This window comes from Adiantum capillus-veneris, chromosome 7 (assembly GCF_014529385.1).
Source record: "Adiantum capillus-veneris isolate H3 chromosome 7, ASM1452938v2, whole genome shotgun sequence".
Lineage (NCBI taxonomy): Eukaryota > Viridiplantae > Streptophyta > Polypodiopsida > Polypodiales > Pteridaceae > Adiantum > Adiantum capillus-veneris.
The window spans coordinates 87,742,983-87,752,725 of record NC_140937.1 but is presented as its reverse complement, the minus strand read 5'-3'; the positions used below and the strand labels follow the sequence as shown (position 1 = coordinate 87,752,725).

The 9,743-nt window shown below is 39.6% G+C and overlaps 1 non-coding gene across 1 annotated transcript; it reads left to right on the top strand.

Annotated features, from left to right (window-relative positions):
* The first annotated feature begins 1,147 nt into the window (after window positions 1-1,147).
* On the top strand, window positions 1,148-1,221 carry TRNAR-UCG (transfer RNA arginine (anticodon UCG)). The gene has a single exon. It is a non-coding gene; the product is annotated as a tRNA-Arg (tRNA).
* The last annotated feature ends 8,522 nt before the right edge of the window (window positions 1,222-9,743 follow it).

Here is a 9,743-nt window from a genome sequence, read left to right as displayed (position 1 = left end):
TTATGACCCACTGGCCATAGCGTAAGGCCTGGAAAGCCATCTCTGGCTCCCCGAACAAGAACAATTAATGATTTTTGGGCAAGGATTGGAGGGATTCCACTTCAATACCTCTCGCAGTCCATTGTTGCTTGACCCAAGCTTCGAGAGAGGCGGCAGGGGGTCGCGGGCCAGCCAGAAGACCTACCAAAGCCTTGCTTTCCAACTCCCTTTCAACTTTTTGCTTGAGCGGTTGCCCTCTTGTCTCAGGCGTAGGAGTTGGGCTAGCCTGAGTCTCTCATTAGTCGAGTGAGGCCATTGTTGTGGTGGGCAAGCCCTTACCACATACCGATGGGAGGATACATAAAATAGTGGAGTGTGTGAATAAGGCAAGGAAGCGCATATGTGAAATGGGGCGACAAGAGCATTAGGTGCTCTACCTCCAAATTTAGGAATGATGTAAGTGAATGCATGATGTGGGAAACTGGCCACCCGTAAACTAGTACGCAAAGACCTCAATCAAACAACCATTATGTCACAGACGTTGAAAGTCAGGAATAGAGATTCCTAGTTGCCCACTCACAAGCTCTCTCTAAGTGTGTGGAGACTCGTAGACCAGCTATGTCTATCTGACATATGGTGCAAATCTCAAATAATACGAATGCCAATGAGCGATATAGTTAAACAGAAGAGACCTGGAAAACAGTCCTCGAGAAAAGTATCTTGTTGGTAAGGTGCAATCCCTGCAATTTCCAAGTTAGAAAATCCTACAAATTTTAGTGGAAAAACCTCCACACAAGTTCCCAGCTACCTCCATACGTAGAGGCTTTTATCGAGCATTTCTGATTGAGCTCAATGTCCTTAAATTGCTTCGTTTACGACTTTTCAAAATGCAGATGGTGGCTGAGGTGCCTAGCAGAAAAGGGAGAAGGAGCACTTTCTCGTTTTGTTTTGTTTCCTTTTCAGTAAAATATCATGAGAGAAGGCGTTGGGCTGTGTGGCTTTTGCAAACTATGGAGTGGGCGACGGCATAAGGACCTCCTGATATGCCGCGGATCTCCTTGTTCGCGCGCCAAACCCTCATACTTCTCCCGACACTCTCTCGGCTGCTTCTCGTTTTAACCACTCAATTTATAAGTCTATAATGCGTGCGACAACCATCTTTCATCTCGACCGCGTAGCGCAGTGGATTAGCGCGTTGGACTTCGGATCCAAAGGTCGTGGGTTCGAATCCCATCGTGGTCGCTTGAGTCTCTCTCCTGCAGTACAGCCCGCATGGCTGCTCTTGTGGTTTTAATTGGCACGAAGCTCCACTTTGCTTACAGTCAACCTTGCACGGTTTTTGAAGGTTTCGTTCACAAAAGCGCGAGCACGGCTAATTTTTGAAGGAGTCGCATCATCATCTCGCATGGTTTTTGAAGGTTTCGTTGACCAAAGCTTTGTAACCGCGAATCCGCGAGGAAATAATAGGCAGCTCCAATACCCCCCGCCGCCCTCCCGTAGGAATGTGAAGAAAGAACCAAGCTTTGAAGCCGAGAATGGGAAGACACACGTACCAGAGCAGGATTTTGGGGTGGGATGTGACAAAACGAAGCCACCAAACATTGTAATCATTATGCAAAGTGTTTAGTTTTGCTCGCTTGATACTTCAATCCTCAAACGCATCAACAACAACAATGATTATTACTGAAAGTCGATCTACTAGGTGGAAATATCTTGCACCCCGTGGATACCTGGTCAAGGAGATGAAAGGAATATTGGTCGTCAAGATATTGCAATAAACTTTTGAAACGGACGTTTAAGAAGAATTTATAACTGATACATGGCGTTATTGTATGTGCATTTATTCATTGGGGGGAGAAGACATGTAGCATACCTGTTTGTGATGCTTATCCCATGACGTTGATGAAAAGAGTTTGGTGACCCAGAAAGAGTATTATATTGTTATCAGCTACAAGTGAGAGAGGACACAGTAAAGTTTCTCTTAAGGGGAGGAACACTTTTGCAACAGTATATTGAGGAAGACGTCGTCGAGGGGATGGGGCAATAAGTAGCATGGAATAGAAATTTAATCGTATATGTTATCCATAAGAAAAGGGGTAGAACACTTTCTATTTAATGGTAGCCTGGCATCAAAATTGTGAGGTTCTATGATATATTCAGGGAATTGAAATTTTGGAAATAGAGACTCACACACACGAGTTTTCTATTTGTAAGAAGTGGGACTTTGCATTTATTACTGATGCACTAATTGTCTTGTCGATTTTTATACTATGGTAATATGCTTTTGGACCTTCATGTTTGTTTCTTGAATGACTTTTTAAAATTTAGAGAGAGAGAGAGAGAGAGAGAGAGAGAGAGAGAGTTTTTGAGGGTACCACTCTCGAAGCTGCATCTATGATGCCAACTTCAAAAACACCACTATTACAAAATTCCAAACAACATTTACGTCAGTGAATATGCTTTCATTCAAAATGATGCAAAGGATAAGAACAATGCCCAAAGTTCTTCCCAATGCAATTCCAACGACAACAACAACAAGACCAAGGAGAAAGGAGTTTACAATGGTAAAAACAAACTCTCTCTTGAAGAGCTAGAGGCTTTTTGCAAAGATTACAAATGTTTTAAGTGTGGGGAGCAAGGACATGGCTATCGTTCTTGCCCCAAAAGAAATGCCCGCACTGAGACTCCTACAGCATCCACGGTCGAAGCTCCAAAAGAGGATTCTCATTGCAAAGGATCATCCCTTTCCTATGCTTGAGGAAAGGTGAGGGAGCATGATGCCTTCATTCTATTTGACCCTAGATCTACTCACAACTTCATATCAACAGAGTTGGCCACTAAGTTGGGCATTGAAGATTTCGAGATGGGAGATACTATAACTGCCGATGGGGCTTTAAAGGGACACCAAGCCTCTGTTACTCCATTGATTGGGAAGTTGAGGCTGCATGTCCAAAGCTACGTCGACAAAGAAGACTTTTCATCTCTCCTCTCCAACATGAGGATGTTATCCTCGGGGCACCATGGTTCAACCGCATGGCTGCCGACATGAAGTTCCCTGAAAGGAGAATCTACTTCACCTACAGGGAAAAGAGCATGTATATAGATGCTAATGAGTCCGGTCGTACTATACCACTTGTAAATTCACCTGGTTTTGATAAGTCAATGAAAATCTCAGTCCCCTCGTACATGATTTTTGTCAAAGAGTTTCTAAATGATGCTAATGTTTTAACAAAACAAAGTGGTAGGAATCAAGAAGAATTAGACTTGTCTAATTTTCTTAATGGATTCCAAGATGTATTTATCGATGACATCTCTATGGAGTTACCTCCAAAACGAGGGGATGATGACCATATGATAGAGCTTCTACCCGGGAGCTCACCGCCTAATAAATTTCCGTATAGAGTTTCTCAAGCTCAACAAGAGGAGATTATGAGGCAAGTGCATGAGCTAGTAGACAAGGGGACGGTGAGGCCTAGATCCTCTCCCTTTTGTTCTCCAGTCCTTTTATTGCAAAAGAAAGATGGTACATACCGTATGTGTGTGACTATCGAGCATTAAATTGTATCACTATCAAAAACAGATTTCCCGTACCATGGGTAGAAAATCTATTTGATAGGCTACAAGGTTCGACCTACTTCATTAGGATTGACCATAAAAGTGGCTATCATCAAATAAGGATATCTCTCCTCTCCAACATGAGGATGCTATCCTAGGGACACCATGGTTCAACCACATGGCTGCCAACATGAAGCTCCCTGAAAGGAGAATCTATTCCACCTACGTAGAAAAGAGCTTGTACATAGATGCTAATGAGTTGGGGAATACCATATTCCTCATAAATACGCATGCTTTTGATAAGTCAATGAAAATCTCTATTTTTGCGTATATGATTATTTGTTGGTGAATCTGTAAATGATTCTAATGTTTTCACAAGTAGCAATAAAGGGAATCAAGAGGAATTAGTGTTGCCTAATTTCCTAAATGGATTCCAAGATGTTTTCATCATTGATGACATCCCTAGTGAGCTACCTCCAAAACGAGGGGATGACAACCATGCAATAGAGCTTCTACGAGGAAGCTCACTGTCTAATAAGCCTCCTTATTGAGTTTCGCAAGCTCAACAAGAGGAGATCATGAGGCAAGTGCATGAATTGGTGGAAAAAAAAGGGATGGTGAGGCCTAGCTCCTCTCCATTCTGTTCACCAGTACTTTTAGTGCAAAAGAAAGATGACACATATCACATATGTGTCGACTATAGAGCACTAAATAGGATCACTATAAAAGAAAAGATTTCCCATGCCGCGGGTAGAAGATCTATTTGATAAGTTACAAGTTTTGGCCTCCGGGGATGCACGATGTAATCATGTTAATGTATAACGGGAGTTCGAAAGGAGGGGTTTTAAAATGCAAAACTTTCAGGAAATTTAATAGAGATACATTAAAATAAGGGGTTTTTATATTCAATTTTGGAAAAAATTCCTAAAATAAGGGGTCATTTTATTCATTCAAACATGTTAAAGATGGGGGTTTTTAATACCCCGCGAATGCATGTTATATAGAGGGGTACTAAACGGTGAACACCTCGAGGTTTTGGCCTGACAAATGCTCTAGCCGCATTCAAAATCACGATGGACAAAAAGTCCCTTGCTACTTAAAAGTACATGAAAAGCATTTTGATGGACCTAAAAGTCCATTGCTACTTAAAATACATGAAAAGATCTTCGTTGCCGATGAGTATAGCCGCGACCTACAAGAATCTTTCCAAAAGATTAATTAAGGAGGCTATATCCATCTCTCAATAGAGAAAAAAAGCTATTGATGATGAGCACAAAAGGGCCTTAATGTTCAAAGAAAATGATTGGGTCTTAGTCAAGTTTCCCAAGGCTCGATTGAGGCAAACGATGGACAAGATTTCTATGGGCCACCAAAACTATTATGCTAAACTAGCAAAAAGATACCATGGTCCTTTTCAAATCTTGAAGCCAATCAATGACATGGCTCCTACACAATGCCTTTCATGTGAGCCTACTGAAGCCTTATAAAGGAGAGCCACCAACAAACCCAATTATTGAAGATCCCCAGAAATCGAAGACCAAGAAGAGTTGCTACAACCAAAGCTATCCTTCAGCATGAGGACAAGGTACTATGACATGGTAAGATTATCCGATGGTATCTTATTAAGTTCAAAAATTATCCTTTTGAAGATGCTAGATGGATGCAAGGAATATAGCCTAAGGATAGTATGAAACTTGTCAATGCTTACAATGCTACATTAGAGTAAACAAACATAAATGTTTCTTTTAAATGATCAATTTTTTTGTTTTAAGACTAAATATCTTTCTATTGTACACAAATTTAAGTAGTATGCATGCTTTGAATCATATTTGTGATGACGACGTCTCTCAAACACCAAGTAGAATTTGTTACTCTACTTTGGGAGAATAAAATGGACTAAAGAGTAGACATGCTTGCGGCAGTTAAGTCTCCCAAGACCCAAATGGATTAGTCATCCATCTTGGAATGATGTCGTAGGGTATAAAGGGATCCTCTCCCCACTAAGCAACATAGACCAAATGACTAAGTCTTTATCTCCTCTACCTCATAATCAAGGAAGACTATGATTTCAAGAGAGAGGTAATGTCATAAAATCTAATATCTAACTAACCCAAATGATTTTCTCATATGCTAGAATATAGACTTGTGCTTATATATCTATCTCAACACGGGGCCAAAGGCAATGGGTCCAAATGAGAGATGGACTGTCAAAGAGCAATGCTAGCTAATGGAGCTTGAAAGACCTTAGGGTTAGCTTCATTAAATACCTCCAAAGGTTAGTATTAAAAGTCCTTAACACTAGAATGGTAACAGGACACTTTTGTGTCCTGTTAAGTGACCATTTTGCTTGAATTATTTGAAGAGTATGAAAATAAATTTCTAGGTGCTATATATCCACAAAGTTGCCTTATGAGTTGAAAAAAACTTAGCATTTTTTTTTGAGTATCGATCTCACCATTAACCTTACTCTTGCACAACACTTTTGAACCTAAACTGTGTGAAAAAACGGGTCTTGTTTTTCGCCTTTTTTCAATTTTTCGGCAACTATACCACTCTAAACTTCATGTTTGTGAGGTTTAGATGGCTAGAGGTTAGGCCTTCATAGTTCTCAACATGTTTTGATGCTTGTAGGGAGAGCTATGTGTTAAAATTGAAAGTTATGACCAATTTACAAGAATTGCATAATCCTTTTTTTGGCCAAAATTAGCACTTTTATGATTTTTTTGGTGGCTTTCTTGATATCCAAATTCAATTTTGATTGTGTAAGTGTAATGTATAACATAAATCTAATCTTCCTTGAGTTTTGGGGGACCTAATATGCTATATAGCATAGTATATGATGATGGTTGAGTTTTTTGATTGCTGAAGAATACGATACATTTTAGAGTAGCAAGTATAACTTTCTCAATATTGCTAGTTTCTTAAGCCAATTGTGTGTATTTTGTAGGTAGTAACCATATCTAATCATAGACTACAAAATTGGCTAGATATTGAGTAGTTTCTATGGGTTTCTAGAGGTCATAATGCTAAACCCAGTTTTTTCATGTTTGCTGTATTTAGCACTTTATCATTGCCCCCAAGGTTCCAATTGTAAGAGATCCATTATCCTTTTGACATGCTCCATGGCTCCTTTTGAATCCAGAGGCCCAAAGGGAACTAAGAAAACATGTATATAGTATCTGTATTGAGCGTGACTATAGAAACTTTGATGATAGGTCCGCAGAATGGCAAAAATGCAACTTTTTTGTACCTATTTTTTTTGCCCAAAAAAACAATAGTGAGGTAAAATCAACCATATGTTTTGGTCACCAACCCATTGAAGTTAACAGGGCATTTTATCTCATGTCCTACAAAAATCTCCACTCTTATTTATATGCAATCAACCGTAAGAAATTGCTGTTTTGGGCAAAATACACTGGTCCATCAATTTTGGAGGCTTGTAGTGACCAAGGGATGAGAAAAATTACAAGTTTCTCATTTTTTCCATATGTAGTAGTTATTGAACTATAAGCTCATGAAAGGATTTTTCAAAACGAGTGGATCTACTATGGTTTTGGAAATTTTTCCCAAAACCCTGAAAGGACACTTTTATGTCCTGTTAGGTTACCATTCTAGTGTTAAACCTAGGACCTAGGCAAGCTAGGGTTGTGCTTGAGGTGGGAACCCGTCCCAAGCTTGAGGTGCTTGTCGTGCTTGCTGACTAAGGTGCTTGAGGTGCTTGTCGTGCTTGATGACTAAGGTGCTTGAGGTGCTTGTCCTGCTTGATGACTAAGGTGCTTGAGGTGATTCATGCCTAAGGTGCTTAAGGTGCTTCATGACTAAGGTGTTTGAGGGGCTTAAGGTGTTCCAAAAGTAAAAAAGGATCGCTACATATGGGAGGGTGATCCCTACAAGTAGGGGCATTGAGAGAGAACAAACACACCCTTACTCAAGGCAAGCCTATTCTAAAGAGGCAACAAGGACACATGTAAAGCTCCTCTCCATGTTTCCCTCATAAGGTTCCTAAAGCCTATTGGTTGTCCTCTAAATGGGTCCAATAAGCTTTTAGCTAATTAAAATAATTATTTAAGCATTTATCAAGCCATCTCTCTCAAAGGGGTAAGAAGGACACTTGTCCTAATGCTAGCATTGTTGCTTGATATGACTAAAGCATGTGATTGGTTAGGCTTGTAGGGGTCCAATCAATTTCATTCTTGAGCTACAAGGAGGGGTCAACCAAGGCAAGTTGGGGGTGTGCTTGGGGGCATACTTCTCTCTCACACACACTTACATGTGCTCATTCTCCCTTGGTGAAAGTTCAAGGACTCCATCTCCTTCTCCAAGCTTTTTAAGAAGTTGAGAGCCTACACCAACACTCTTGGCTATGGAATGCAAATCCAACCAAGAGCCATCCCTCTTGTAGTTATGTTACTACCTCTAATTAAGTTCACCCTCTATCTTCTTAAATTAGTGTCATAAAAATGCTCACTACAGTTCTCTTAATTTCGTTATTCTCAATGTTCATAGGCCATTTCCATTACAAAACTACTAATAAGGATCCCCTTCATTTATTCCAAAAGTATGCAACTACAATAGGCCTTGTGGGATGATTATGTATATGGATATAGAAGACTTGGAAGATCCTGTCTCTCAGAATGAACATCTCTTGGGAGGCAAGATATGAAAGAACCAAGCCATCCTACTATGCACACAAACTTCTACTTTTGTTACTTCAAATAAATGTGGAAGGCTAGGAACCAACGTATCTTTGAAGCCAACTTCAAAGAAATTATTCAAAAGTGCAGGGATGTGATCATCTCTTTTGGAAAACATAAGAACTTTGAAGATTGGAGTCAAGTAATAAAAAAACCAAAACCTTATTAGCATGTACGCATACACAAAGTTAGTATTTTTGTAAATCTTATTAGCATACTTACACACCAAAATTCAATATTTTTGAAAGGTTCTCTCATTTTGAAAACCCTTTTTTCCTATTCACAATATTTTTTAAAATGCTCTCACGCATGCCTTTATTATTTTGAAACTTTTTAATTTCATTGGCTGCACCATTCTTTATAGATGCTCTCTAGCATCCTTCAAAAGCATTGTAAGAGTTCCTTTACACCCAAAAGATTGTATTGTCAAACGATTGAAAAATATTGAGTTTAGAAATTGCATGTGCTCCATTGTGTAATGGAAATGGCCTATGAACTTGAGAATAGCGGAATTAAGAGAATTAAAGTGAGCATTTTTGTGAGATCACTTTGACAACATAGAGGTGAACTTAATTGATGGTAGCAACATAAACATAGTACTTAATTAACTTGGCATAAACAATACTCAAGAGAGAGAGTATTAGTGAACATGAAAATAGTTGAGAACCGGATTTACTTGGAGTCGGTCTCCCCTCCAAAAGGCATTTGTATTATAGATTATCCCATCAAGAGAGACTTGGTACAATACAATCTTTGTCTTCCTTGTGACCTTGGTGATGCTGTGAATATGGAAAGCTTCATGCATCACGAGCATACCATAAACTTTGCAAAAAGCATTAACTATCCCAAGCCTCAATCCCAAGGCCTCAAACACCTTCGAAGGTGGAGAGAGCTAGCGGGGAATGAGGATAGGAAAGAGGAATAAGAATCATCCATAGGAAAAAGAAATAGTTCCTCACTTACCATCACTTTTCTTGCTTAGCATATCATAATAGCATTGTAATGAAGATGAAGACGATGGCAAGCTTAAGCATTGAAACATGGCTCTTGGTTGGATTTGCATTCCATAGCCAAGCATGTTGGTGTAGGCTCTCAACTTCTCAACAAGCTTGGAGAAGGAGATAGAGCTCTCACACTTTGCCCTTCACACAATGAGAGAGAGAGAGTGTCTGTGTGTGTGGGAGAGTATACCCCCCTCTCATGCTGAGTCTTTGTTTGGCGGACGAAGCAACAAGTGGACGTGGTCAGAAGGACCATATTTTTCTGAAGGATCATTGTAAAATTCTTTTGTAAAGAAGTATCTCTAAGCCGAGAAATTGTCAAGGATGTATGATTATCTTATGGGAGCAATTGTATATTAGAGAGCCAGTTTTAAGATTAGGGGCTTATGGCCGGACAAGCCATTTTGTAAATACCTAATCTATAAAGGTCATTTTTTGTAAGTTTGAAGATAATATTTTGGATGGAGAATTGAGAAGACAGCGTATGTTTGAGAGCTCCTTCTTGTTCAAACTT